Source organism: Hordeum vulgare, chromosome 5H, assembly GCF_904849725.1.
Source record: "Hordeum vulgare subsp. vulgare chromosome 5H, MorexV3_pseudomolecules_assembly, whole genome shotgun sequence".
In the NCBI taxonomy this organism is placed as follows: domain Eukaryota; kingdom Viridiplantae; phylum Streptophyta; class Magnoliopsida; order Poales; family Poaceae; genus Hordeum; species Hordeum vulgare.
In genome coordinates this window covers 225600304-225615134 of record NC_058522.1, presented here as the reverse complement: position 1 = coordinate 225615134, position 14831 = coordinate 225600304, and the positions used below count along the sequence as shown (strand labels likewise).

Below are 14831 nucleotides of genomic sequence, written 5' to 3'. Positions count from 1 at the left end.
AATGATGGTAAGGCTTTCAGACCATGGAAACTAGTAAAACTGCACGCACGGTATATTTTATTGAAAGCTATCCGAAGAAAGCAATCAGGGGTAATGCAAAAGTATATGGATCTGTCTAGATTCCCTGGCTTGTTTGTAAAGAGGTGTGATGACTATCAAATACTACTTGCCTGATTGTTTTACAGTACTAATCATGGTTCAAGCAATATATAGAGTGTACTCCTCAGTTGAGCATACTCTCGTTCTGAAACGAAGATACAACTTTTACTTCTAAGTTGTACTAGGTATATACCCGCAAATAAAACAGAACATGGTATATACCCGCAAATAAAACAGTACGTGGTATATACCCGCAGATAAAATAGTACATGGTATATACTCACGAAACAAATACTAGGAGTAGTTGATAACCTTTTATCAAAACGAAGTGTATAGCTAGAAATAAGTGAAATAGAAAAGTAAATGTGGTTAATTAGTTTTACAAGCAGTATATACTCCTAGTCTAATCTCAAACACCATTTAATCTTTCTGTCTTGGGCCATCAGCCTGAAAGGAAAGATTTGTACTATTTGGTTGCAAGTACTACTATATATACTACTACATGGATGAATATACCACATTTTCAATGGTATACTCATATTACGGATGAACATACTCTATATTTTAGTTTCAAAAAAAGAACACACACTATATTTTAATTATGGAAATACAAATATACTCATACTGCATAGCAATATCCTCCACTTATAACGATTAATTTCACTGGAAAAAGAATATATAAACATATTTCGTATGGACGAGTGTAGACGGAGACATGTACTAGTACGTTTCACATTCATGTTCATGTCTGGATGAGTATGGTAGCATATATTACTTCCGATGGAAAAATCATGAGAAAGGTGTTTATATATACTCCTATACTTGTTCGAAAGCTGACCAGTAACAAATACTTCCTATATGGAAGGGATAAGGGAAGTCACACATGCAAATTAGCATATATTTTTTCTATTAGCATTTTTTTTGCTATTAGTCTATTTTATTGATAAGGAGTATAGTTATATTTCATTTATTTACTGGTAATAGTCATGAAGGAAAGCACTCATTACTACTATGTACTGTTAATAGTCATGAAGGGACAATGGAACTACCAGTCATAAGAGGTGCAAGAAAACAGAAGAACATGTAGAAGATGATACAACCATATGCTCATTTGACAAATATGCAATGCACATGGCAAAAAAACCTAAGTAAGACACCATGAAGTTGATACCAGCATAGACCACATTAGTATGCCCATGAGAATGGGACAATAAATTTAGCAACTTTAATTGGCCCCAAGCAAAAGCGGACTATCGTGGGTGCTATGAAAATGCTCAAACAAGGAAATTAGTTTTTGATCTGTGCTTAACAAGTTATGATTTTGTTTTCACAAATTCCACATCTCTACAAATTGTTTTAGTACAGTTTTAATCATACCATAACCTATAAGCAATTAACAATTTGCAAGAAATATAGAGTTTTTCTCTTTATATCATTCAAGATACTGAAAGATGTGATGTGAAACTTTTGTTTTTGTTCTCATATGGACGATTGAGAGTGCCACTACGTTACACTGTTATTAGTTACGTATGTTTAGACCATTCAAGATACAGATAGATCTGATGTGAAAATTTTGTCTTTGTTCTCATGTGGACGGTTGAGAGTGCCACTGTTATATATTACTTAAGTTATTTCTTTATTGAAATCAACTCCATTAATGTTATCAAGTAATCCTATATTCTAATAAGACGTTTCAAATGTTAATTTTCTTCATTGCTATGTTTCATATATGAGATTTGTGGCTGACACTATGATTGTTTTAGTCTACAAGGAAAGATAATTTAATCAATCTCAATCTAAGTGCTGGAAATAGATCATGATTGCTACTTTTGATGGGAAGACTACCGACATGATATTATCTTGTAGAAAATGATCATCGTGGACCTTTTTATCCACCGAATTGACCTAAGCATGGTTAAAGCGACGAACTTAATAATCTTACTCACTGAACAAACAGTGACAACAACAAAACATGTTCAGGCTGGCTTCGATAACTAACCAAATGGCGAGTCCATGGAAGCGAGCCGGCTGGCCGCGTCGAGGCCCCGCTCCTCGGGGGGCTGCACCCGGGCCTGCTCGAGCAGGAAGGCGAAGTCGGCGCCCTTGCGCCGGCGCCACCTCACATACTATGGATATTATGTACACTCAACCTGAAAATTTGCAAGCACACACATAACCTGAAATGAGTCAAATGAGCATACTGTGTACGCTCAGTTGTTCAACCATTTCTTTTTCCACACGATCACTAATTTATTTATTATCAACAAAAAATATTGGTCGCAGTAAAGTAAAATTAAGCATACAAGAGTTGATAATTAATATATGAAAACATCAATACTGGATACAATTAGGTTAATTGCTAAGTTGTTTTCCCATGTTAAAGTATCATATCATATTTACCATAGGGAGAGTTACATAAAATAAGTATCCTTGGTATTGTATTCATGGTTAAAATAATCAGAATTTTATGTCATTTAGAGCGGATTTGGAGATGATGAAAGTGAATGATCAAAACCTTATTTCATGGGCATAACACCATATTTAATAATATTTATATCAAAAATCCAAAATAGATGTATATTCTGCAATGGGAATTTATGTTGTTCAACGAGCCAAAGTATCAAACATTTTTTTATACAATCCAAAACAGATTAAGTACATAAATAGTATGCTCGTGGCGTGTAGACATACAATTACTAGTTTGGTCACTTTCCTTTGGTTTAGATAGGTACATATTGCTAGGAATCCGCTAGTGCTTGGTCATACACCACCACATCAAACACATCACGATGCCACACCACTATGAACGCTCACCACAGAGAAGTAAGAAGAGAGCAGGGGAGTCAAAAGTACTCACATGCCCAATTCAACCAAGAATGTTGGATCAGCAGATTTCGGACTAGATGGTGGAGACCGAGAACGTCTTGGCAAGTAAGTGTGGCAGCTTCGCTAGCAGCGGTGCAACATGATAGTTTTCGTGCATCGGACTAGTTCTCCCACCACCGCGTCTAGTTCAGGCCAAACTGCCATGCATGCATACATGAGAACATGGGGAATCAGATTAATGGATATCACACTGTATTAAGAGAGAGGGGTAAAAACATGGCCATTAGCGACCGGATCTGGACCAACGCATGTTCGGGAAGGAGACATCAGTGAGTCGTGTTGTACCACTGTTCTCCACTGGAACCTGACCGTGATGGCGACCTGCGCTGCGAATCGCCCAAGAGGTGCCCTATCATCGACGTGCGGGGCAAAGACTTAACGTCATCGACATGTGGTGGAGGACAGAGGCGCTGCCGCGGGATGACATGGCTGCCCCGTGAAAGCCTCGAAGGGCCACTTGAGGCACGGTCGACGGTGGCGGAAGTGAACATGCACCTCCTCGACGCACTAGATCAGATCTGGAGACATGAATATGGGAGATTGAGAGAAAGGTGCTGGACAAGAGGAGGTCAATGAGGACACACCATCAGTGAGGTACATTTGGTGCTGATGCAGGTCCACGCCTCGAAGACGGTCGATCTGCATTCGCAACTGCTGTAGCCATGAACCGCATATGTAGCTGCTGCTGCACCAATCGGGAGAACAAGAGAGGACGGCGGGGCAACAAGTTATTGTTCGCTCCTGCAGGGGGTATGGATGTGGAAGGGGATGAATGAGTCGTTGATTGGGGCGATGGAAGAGTGGTAGGGACGGCGACGGGATGGTGGAGAGAAAGGAAGAGTGCGGTGACGGGATGGAGGAGGATGTGGATGTGCCTAGGGTTAGGGATCGAACAGATAATGGGTTTGCTTATTGGGATTTTGGTCTAGAGCGCAAAGTGAAAATATTCTGGGAAGATTTGAGTTGAAAAGTGCGGGCGTTTAGTCTCGAAAAAAATGCGGACATGAGAAATTTTACTCCCGTCAAGAGAGGCCAGAATTTTGCACCTTTACACTAATTATTAATGCCAGCACTTTCTTTAAAGTTACAAGTGTTACAATTAACATAATTTATTCATTTAATTTTTTTAAAAAGATTTTGTATCTTGTGTTTGCATATTTGGCACAGAATAGTTTTTTGAACAACCGACATACCAACACTATTTTTTCATTTCGAACTTGTTTTTCGAAAAAGCTCTGAAATTATATTTTCTGAGGATATAATACATCACGTAAAATAAGAAATAAAACCAAGTCTTCACATAACCAAAAATTTGACCCCTCTTTATTATATTTCTCTATGTATCTATGTTCCATCTACATATTAGCGGTCGCGGGGGTCCTGGCATGCATGTCATGTACGGTTGGCGAGCATGGGTTGGTTAGTGGTCCCCACATGTCATATTGATCTGATATGGGACCTACCAGTCAGCTAGAATGTATATCTAGTTATCTTCAACAAATGGCAGAATTGACATGTAACCATGACACTTAGGAAAGAGTACCGCTGAGGTGTCTGCCCAGTCATCTGCATTCAAGACCATGACCATAAAATATGGTCACGATAGGCCACAATGATGCCTTAGACAATGTTAAATATTTCAATGACATTTGGGGCCATGAGATTATCACCTTATGAGCATAAATGGTCATACGGTTCAAGGGTTTGGACCCTCTCTAACCCTTCATGACCATTTGGCAAAATTTAGTCATGGATCTATAACTAATTGGAGCGTGGTCAAAACAATTTGTCATAGATGAGCATATTTCTTGTAGTGATATCAGCCAAAACTCCCGCACTAAGTAGAGATACTACTTGTGCATCCATAAACCTTCAACCCAGTTTTGCCATGAGAGTCCACCATACCTACCTATGGATTGAAGAAGATCCCTCAAGAAAGTTGTCATCGGTGCAAGCAATAAAAAATTGCTCCCTAAATATGTATGATCTATTATTGCGTGGAAAATAAGCTTTGTACGAACCTGTGATGAGGAAGACATAAAAGCGATGGGCTGCACAATAAAGTTCTTTATCACAGGAGGCAATATAAAGTGACGTTCCTTCACACTAAGAGGTCACACATCCAAACCTCAAAAGCGCATGAAAACCTCTGTTTCCCTCTACGAAGGGCCTATCTTGTACCTTTACTTTTCGTCCTTAAAAGTTTCATGGTGATCGACACCAATTCCTTATTTCGCCTTTATCTTGGCTAACGTCATATGCTAGGGAAAGATCTATATTCATATGTCAACTTGGAAGTAAGTATTTATGAATTATTATTGTTGACATTACCCTTGAGGTAAGTAGTTGGGAGGCGAAACTATAAGCCCCTATCTTTCTCTGTGCCCAACTGAAACTTTGATCTCATGAGTACCACGTGAGTTTTGACAACTGTAGAACGAAAGGATGATTGAGTATGTGGATTTGCTTTACAAGCTCTTATTTGAATATTTCCGACGTTATGATAAATTCCAATTGCTTCGATGACTAAAGGCTATTGGTTGTTAATTCTCAATAAGGTTCTTGATCCATACTTTAGTTTGTAAAATAATTATCACTTTAGCATAAGAGATTATATGATGGTATTGTTGTTCTAATTATGATCATGATGCTTGCATGTCGGTATCTTGTTTTGTCAACACCTCTATCTCTAAACATGTGGGCATATTTGTTGATCTTGATTTCCGCTTGAGGACAAGCGAGGTCTAAGATCGGGGGAGTTGATACGTCCATTTTGCATCATGCTTTTATGTTGATATTTATCGCTTTATGTGCTGTTATTACACTTCACGGTACAATACTTATGCCTTTTCTCTCTTATTTTATAAGGTTTACATGAAGAGGGAGAATGTCGACAATTGGAATTATGGTCTGAAAAAGGAGCAAGTTTGAGATACCTATTCTGCGCAACTCCAAAAGCTATGAAAATCAACGAGGAATTATTTTGGAATTTATAACAAACACTGGACGGAAGAAGTACCAGAGGGGAGCCACCAGGAGGCCACAAGCCTGCCAGGCATGCCCTACCCCCCTGGCCGCACCTAGGTGGCTTGTGGGCCCCCTAGTGCCCCTATGGCTCCCATCTTTTGCTATAAGGAGGGTTTAGTTCCAGAAAAAATTAGTAGGAGGCTTTCGGGAGGAGTCGCCGCCGCCACGAGGCGGAACTTGAGCAGAACCAATCTAGAGCTCCGGCAGGGTCGTCCTGCCGGGGAAACAAAACCTCCCGGAGGGGGAAATCGTCGCCATCGTCATCACCAACACTCCTATCATCGGAGGGGACTCATCACCATCAACATATTCATCAGCACCATCTCATCTCCAAACCCTAGTTCATCTCTTGTAACCAATCTCTGTCTCGCGACTCTGATTGGCACTTGTAAGGTTGCTAGTAGTGTTAATTACTCTTTGTAGTTGATGCTGGTTGGATTACTCGGTGGAAGATTATATGTTCAGATCCTCAATGCTATTCAATACCTCTCTGGTCATGAACATAATTATGCTTTGTGAGTAGTCACATTTGTTACTGAGGACATGGGATAAGTCTTGCTATAAGTAGTCATGTGAATTTGGTATTCATTCGATATTTTGATGCGTTGTATGTTTTCTCTCCTCTAGTGGTGTTATGTGAACGTAGACTACATAACACTTCACATTTATTTGGGCCTACAGAAAGGCATTGGGAAGTAATAAGTAGATGATGGGTTGCTAGAGTGACAGAAGCTTAAACCCTAGTTTATGCGTTGCTTCGTAAGGGGTTGATTTGGATCCACTAGTTTAATGCTATGGTTAGACTTAGTCTTAATTATTCTTTTGTAGTTGCGGATGCTTGCGAGAGGAGTTAATCATAAGTGGGATATTTGTCCAAGTAAGGGCAGCACCCAAGCACCGGACCACCCACATATCAAACTATCAAAGTAGCGAACGCGACTCATATGAACATGATGAAAACTAGCTTGACAGAAATTCCCATGTGTCCTCGGGAGCACTTTACCTCCAATAAGAGTTTGTCCAGGCTTGTCCCTTGCTACAAAAGGGATTGGGCCAGTTTTCTACACCTTTGTTACTATTGTTACTTGCTCCTTGCTACGAATCATCTTACCACACAACTATCTGTTACCAAAAATTTCAGTGCTTGCAGAGAATACCTTGCTGAAAACCACTTGTCGGTTCCTTGTGCTCCTCGTTGGGTTCGACACTCTTACTTATAGAAAGGACTAGGATAGATCCCCTACACTTGTGGGTCATTAGCCCCCATCGGCCAGAGCGCAGGAAATACACGAAGGAAAACAAAAGACCTCGTGAAAGGAACGAAGACACCCCAAGCATAACATGCAACTACTATTTAAGACAAAAGTATGTTACAAAATGAATAACGCCTTCCGAGGGACAAGTGGTTCTTGATGCATCCGAAAAGAGATAGGAAAGCTTAAGCGAATGAGGCGTTGTCATTTTCATGGCTCTCGGAGGCTTCGGTGTGAAGGCTGCTGCCCTCCTCACAGGGCGTCGCCTGAAAGAAGACGCGTGCTAGCACGCTATCCAGAAGATCGCGCACACTCGACTCTATGTCTTCGTCCACCTTGGAGACGCCCGATTCTAGTGCCTCCACCACCTTGTGGAAGAAGTTGAGATAGCCTCCTTCGTCGTGCGCACGCGGTAGCACACGGGCGTCCCCGACGAAGCGGCAGAGCACACCGCCCGCGCGACGGGCAAGCTCAAGGAACTGCTTGGCGCACGGCGCCTGCATATGTTGTACGTGCACCATGTCAGCCTTGGCATCTTGCACAGCATCGCCAACTTCACCAACTTGGTCCTGAAGCGACTTCAACTCCTCCTTTACCTCCCCCTTGCTCCTACAAGCGGCCTGGATGGCGTCTTGGGCACCCTGCAGCTGGGTCATGAGTGCGCTCACCTCCTCCTGGAGCGTATCGCACCTAAGCTGGAGACGGGCCTCCCGCTCTCGATCCACCCTCGCATCCGCATCAGCAAGGGCCTCCCCTCACACTACCATCAGGGTGGCCTCATTGGCAAGAATGCGCACTTCTAGTGCCTGGAGATGCTCTCGCTCCGCCTCTTGATCGAAGGTGGTCCAGATGGTCTCCCACTCCCGGAGAGCCATGTTCGCCTCCCGCTCGATGACGACTGCCTCCCTGCGGTCCAGCTCCGGCTCGCGCCCGTGATGGGTGAATGCAACGGCATGGGTTGGGCTCCACCGTTGCCTCGGAGGGGGCCACTGATCCTCTGGCCTCGTAAGGCCAAGCGCCAAGGTAGAGGCCTCACCAGCAAGCGGCACGCGAGAGGGCGCCCCCAGCAGGGCATCCCTGTGCTTCTTGGACGTGGGAGCCCTGGAAAGTTCACTGATCAGAATCATAGGGCAAGACAAGGTACGCAAGGAAAAGCAATGGCTACAACGCACTTACGCATCGCTGTCAGCCCAGCGCCAGCGCGTTGGGGTCGGCCTCAAGGGCTAGCGCCCGTTTCCCCCAGGAGAAGATGGCGGCACTGAGGACCCCGCTCGCGCTTCAGCGCTCGCGGCACTCTTCCTGGATGCCATGGAAAGGAGAAAGGGGAAGAAGGCAGTGTTCCCGCAAGGATGGAGGAGCATTGCGGGAAGGAAGCAAAGGGGAGAAGTTGTGCAATGGCGTCTCCGTCCCATGGGTGTGTCGGCTTTATAGGCGGAGCCGCAGTCATCGAGGCATCATGGGGAGTGGAGGCAACGTGCATCCCGTCGAGCGCCACATGCCATACCCGGCCCGCAGATGGTTAAGTCTCGCGTTGCCTTGTTTCCCCCTCGTAGGTCATACTGTGCATAACGCAGGTCTGGAGAGAAGGGAGGCGCAAGAGGGCGGCGTTAATTAAGGAAGAGCAATGATGGTTGGTGCTACGCGCATGCTTTACATCAATTCGCTCTGGGCGGCTCTTGAGGTGTCGCGGGAAGAAGAAGAGTTCCATGACCTGCAGGGCGCCACGCGTCCAGCCTGGCCCTCAGGTTGTTGGGTCCTGTGTTGCTTCGTCCCTCCGATCGGGTGTCGTCATGCACAACATGGGCCCGGGGGCTACTGTCGGGCCTGGGGGATCCGGGGTACCCAGGCCCATCGGCATGCAGCCCCAAGCGCAACGTGCTATGCAATCCTGATTCAACCCATCAGCGGGCCAAACAAGCAGGACCCTCGTGAGGGCCCTTGCCTCATAAGGCAAGCACGAGGGAATCGAGTCCAATTACCGCATGGAGCAGCTTGCCACCAATGTTCATCCCGAGGCCGCCCCTGAGGTCCTGGCGGGCAGGACTAGTCACAGGAAACTAGGTGGGGTCGCATGTCCGTGCCCCCTCACATGGGCGATGCAAGCATGCAGGCGGCACATGAGCGGTGACAGCGGGCACGGACAGAGGGTCTTTCCACTTTCATGCTAAGGGAGTAGTCCCATCTTGCGGGCTCCCTGAGCAACCCCAAAGGTTCCCTACTTGGTGGAAGAGAACCAAGGTTGGGGGCTCGGCAGGACGGAGGTCACCCCCGAGCCCACTAATGCGTCATGGCGAAGACATTTTGTAGGGGAGGACCACCTTTGTAAGGGTAGGCTACAGTCGTGTCCCCTTTCAAAATGGCCATCGTTGCAACCCTTCGCACCAACTGCATTTTTTTTGGGGGGGGGGAGGACCAAGGCCTGTATAAGAGGAGGTCCGACCTCCATACCAAGGGGATCCATAAACTCCATTAGGGAAAGAACTCGCCTTGTACTCACTCTCTCTTCCACAAGCAATCCAGACAAGCAGGAGTAGGATTTTACACCGCAAGGTGGCTTGAATCAGGGTAAACTTCGTGAGTGTTCTAGTTCATCTTCCTTAGCTCGAGCCGTCGTAGGGTCGCCGTGATGTTGAGAGGCAGAACATGGTAGGAGAGAGAGTGCACCCCAGTTTTCAAACCTTTCTGGGTCTACAGAGCCCTGATTCTAACACAAACCGAGGGGTATATCCCCAACAAGTAACTAAAAGATTCTTAAAGATTTCTTGTGAATGATAAACTTCCGATGATTGTGTGCCACCATGTGTAAAATGATTGAGGCTTAGCAATGCTGATTCCACTTCTAAAACATGAAATGCTTCTTCTACAATATTGCAACTATTGTGAATTATATCTATAACCCTCTTCCAAGGAATTTGTTGCAATCTCTCACGAAAACTCCAATTTAAAGGAGTTTCTTCATACTGAAATGTTAAGGAGTCTGAATGGACATCAAACTCTATTTGACGTGCTCAAGAAGTCAATACTGCAGAAAACAGAAATGAGGGATTGGCTTTTTAAAGGAAACTCAACATTTGTGGAACATAATAGACCCCCGAGCAATATCATTGAACAAGTTGGGTTCTTGCCAAAAGAAAAACCTTCAAACATGCACTTCTGTTGGGATATGACCGCCTATTTAGGTTGATGCTAATGAGTCTAATGACTCAAACCAAAAAAATCTTTAAATAATAAAATGGTAAGGATTTTTCAAGGTATGTTGGGGTTCACTGTAATACATGGAATATATAAAAATTATTGGTGAAAGAATCATCACAAGGGGACCCACCAGGTGGCCACAAGCCCTTGGAGCGCACCCCCTAAGGATGTGGTCCCCCTGGTAGCCCTATATAGCCTATATTTCCCTAGAAAAAAACCATAAGAATGATTTTGGGATGAAGCGATGCCATCTTGAGACGGAAACTGGGTGGGAGCACTTTTGCTCTCCGTGGAGAAATTCAACCGGGGAACTTCCCTCTCCGAGGGGGACATCGAAGCCATCGTCATCACCAATGCTTCCTACTTTGCAGGAGGACCCATCTCCCTCAACATGTTTAACATCACCGTCTCATCCCAAACCGTAGTACATCTCTTGTATCCAATCTTTATCTCAAAACTTTAGATTGGTACCCGAGGGTCGCTGGTAGTGTTGATTACACCTTGTAGTTGATGCTAGTTCATTCACTTGGTGGAAGATTATATGTTCAGATCCTTAAGCATATTCATTATACCTCTGATCTTTAACATGATGATGATTTGTGAGTAGTTACTTTCATTCTAGAGGACATGGGATAAGTCATGTTATAGGTAATCTTGTGATGTTGGTATTCGTTTGATATATTGATGATGTGTATGTTGCTCTTCCTTCAGTGTTGTCACGTGAATGTCGACTACATGACACTTCACCATACTTGGACCGAATGCAAAGCATTGGGGAGTAATGAGTACATGATTTTTTGTGAGAGCGATAGAAGCTTAAACCCTAGTTTATGTGTTACTTCGTAAGAGGCTGATTTGGATCCATATGTTTCATGTTATGGTTAGATTTTTCTAAATTCCACTTTCGTAGTTGCGGATGCCTGTGAGAGGCGGTAATGATAAGAGGGATGTTTGTTTAAGTAAGAACATCTCCCGAGCACCGGTCTACCCACATATCAAATTATCAAAGTACCCAACATGAATGAACTAAACTTGATGAACATGACTAGACAACAATTCCCATGTGTCCTCGAGAGTGCTTTACTTTATACAAGAGAACTTTCAGGCTTGCCCTTTACTACAAGAATGATTGGTCCACCTTTCTGCACATTTGTTGTATTTGTTACTTGTCACTTGTTACAAATTACATTATTATCAAACTACATGCATGTCACCGCTACTCTCAGTACTTGCAAGAATTACCTTGTTGAAAATTAGTTGTCATTTCCTTCTACTCCTCATTGGGTTCGACACTCTTTGTTGGGTTGTGTACGATGATCTATGGGATCAATGTGGTCCCTTGTGGTTCAGACGGGGTCACACATGCACAATGAGCATCATCACACACATATTCGCTCCCAGGGTTTTAGACAGGTTTGGCACGCTCAGAAGCGTAAAACCCTATGTCTTGTGTCTTGGGATTATGTGTGTGTGTCCAAGTACAAGAGCGTCGACGCCCGACAAGAATGCCCGAGGAGCACATCTATATATGTAAATGGACAAAGTGTCTACCTTTCTAGAGGTAGCAATGGCTCTCCTTTTAAAGTGTAAGGGGTTACCATAGTGGCTAAAATGGTCTTTTGTCTGGGCGAACAGTGGGTTGTATAGCTGCCAAAAGGATTCACATGAGCTATAGTTGTACGTACCTAACCCTGATGAATTAGGTCATGCACATTAAGTGTGCCATGAGGTGTCACACTGGTGATGTCTTTCGGCAAGGATTGCCTCACCTTCGTGAACTTCGCCCAACTACCTTTTATTCTCTTGCCATGCTGCAGGACGGTTGTCATTAAAGCTGGTGCATGTCCTTGACTATTGCGGGAGGCCTTTGACAAAACAAACCTAACTTCCTGCCCGCTCGGCACCTTGCTGATGTTTACAATCATCCTGATGAGGTGGAGCGGTGGAGATGTGGAGGAGTCGTGTCGAGCGTGATGGTTGTCGGGTCCTCCCCCCGATAAGGTGGCTTGCCGGGGGCTTGGTATTGTTGCTTGTGGTTGAGCTATCTTCTAACAGAGTGCTGCTAGGCGAGGAGGCCATTGTTATTTGTGCATAAGTCAGGGTTCTAAGGGACATGCTCTTTAGTAAACCCATAGTAGCCCCTTGCTTGGTACACACTTCAGTCCGAGACGCTTGTTGGGTTAGGCCCAAAAGCAGTGCACAAATACGTGACCGATTTTATTGCGATGGTGACGATGATTTTTCACTGTTTTTTCCATGGCGCGCTTTGAATGCGGGTCATGGGAGTGGTAGAGCGAAACTATATTCACAGGGAAATTCTTGTGAAGTGTGAGCACATTAATCGAGGAGAGGCGACTTGTGCACAAACCACCCTTGTAAAAAATAAAGGGTGAGAATTCGCAGAGGTGGTGCTTATCCTAGTTCGACTTCTTCTGCCCGAGGTATCTTCTAATATCGTTTCCTTTACGACGTGTGTCACATGCGGAGCGTAGTATTGGAAGAGCTAGGAGGTCCCTGTGGTGGTGCGCAATTACTCTTTATAGTAGTGAAGAGACAACCCCCTGCCTCCTCCCTATAAAAGGGAGCTCGTGGGGAGCGTTGCTCATTCACCCATCCTCTTGCTAGACTTCCAGACACCACCGCCTTTCTCCTTGGTGTTCTTACTTTTGCTCCGAGATCCGCCATCACAATGGCGAGGGGCAGAGGTTGTGGTCGAGCCCGACCACTAGTGACCGGTTCGAGGACCCCAACCCAGACGTGCATTATGGTCACAATAGCATATTCCGACACTAACTCCCATGGTAGGAGCTTGGCTCTGGACCCCAGAGGGCGAAGCGCTCCCCATCGAGGCGGCCATAGTGGCATTCCTCTCCCACCGATCTGGGTGGATCCTCCTGAATGGGACACGACGCATGATTTTGTGGTTTTGCTGCACCAACGCGCCCATAGTTGTTTGTGTCTTCCCGACCCCTTCTCTAGGGCCATGGAAGGAATCATGCTTGTTGGTCTATGGCTCCGAGTATAAAGTTATTGCAATGGACCTGCCTGGGTGGCGATCGACCTCTCCCTTGGAAGCACCATGTTCCTCATGCGAAGATGGTAGTCGTCCGCCCGCTCTCGCAGCCTGGGTCTGGAGCATCTTCTCCACTTTAGGATCGACGAAGATGCCATGCTCACCGTGATGTTCCTCGGGAGCTCCGGCAGCCGGTTGGAGTGTTGCGTGGAAAGCTCCAGCGGCAGCGACCTTGACACCTCTAGCAAGAGTGACAATGACGACAACTCTCCCAATGCCAGGCTCGAGGGTGAGGACTCTGAGTAGGCGCGACGACGCCATGGTGGGAGTCGGAAGACGTCGCCTTGGCTTGGCTTGGGTGATTTAAACTTGGCGCTGCATCCGCGAGACCTTGTTTCCGTATGGATCCCCACCTCATAGTGAAAGATCTCCTTTTATATTTAAACAACACCCTATGTAATCCTACAAGGAATGCGAAGAAAACGGCAGGGTACTATCCGCCAAGCTTTTAAGTGTTATTATATGTGTCAAATAACCATTCTTCTTGATGAATTTTCACTTGTATATTTGCATCCGTATGCTTATTGGGAGTGTATTCTGGTGCATGTATTCTTGCCGTGATCGCTTTAGGAACACGTCCTTAGGAGCTTGTAGATGGCATGGTTGCCGACCGGATGACCTTGACGTCCCTGTCGCGACTGCTCAGGTTGCTGAGTGGAGTCGAGACAACTAGGAGCGCACACATATCCGACAAGGGTTCCTCACGTGCAGGTTTGTTCATACAAGTAGGATTGCTTCAAAAGGAAAAATAGCTCCCCATAATGAAGAAAAAACTTTAACTTAGATTTCTCTCTATTGTACCTCTTGCGGAAAGGTGATCGTCCTTGAATGCTCCCATAGGTGTCCATACCATCCTTCCCCTCGGGAAAATTTGTATGCAAGGGGCCCTTCTTCCTTTCGAGAAAAAGAAAGAAGAGAAAAAACAGGAGGCTAGGAACCTTGGTTGTTCAAAAGAGTCCTTGAGCAAGTCAAAAAGTTACAACAACTTTTCATGTATGATACGTAAAAATAATGTGTACTTTGACAAGGAGTTGTGAAAACTTAGCTTTATCGACCAAGCAAAGGGTCTTCTGATAACCCAAAAGTATAGGGGACAAATTGTAGCCTTTCTAGATAAGTAAGAGTGTCGAACCCAACGAGGAGCTATAGGTATAACAAATATCCCCTCAAGTTCTATCGACCACCAATACAACTCTACGCACGCTTAACGTTCTCTTTACCTAGAACAAGTATGAAACTAGAAGTACTTTGTAGGCGTGATAGGATAGGTTTGCAAGAAAATAAAGAACACATAAATA

General features: G+C 44.8%; 1 long non-coding RNA gene across 3 annotated transcripts; it reads right to left on the bottom strand.

The window, feature by feature from the left end:
• Positions 1-1069: 1069 nt before the first annotated feature.
• LOC123398094 lies at positions 1070-3850 on the bottom strand. Of its 3 annotated transcripts, XR_006610073.1 has the most exons (3): positions 3570-3849; positions 2099-3503; positions 1070-2004 (listed from the first exon to the last, which is right to left on the bottom strand). It is a non-coding gene; the product is annotated as an uncharacterized LOC123398094 (long non-coding RNA). The 3 variants fall into 3 exon arrangements; XR_006610072.1 differs by having other exon boundaries at positions 1070-3503; positions 3570-3850; XR_006610071.1 differs by having other exon boundaries at positions 1070-3492; positions 3570-3850.
• Between the last annotated feature and the right edge of the window lie 10981 nt (positions 3851-14831).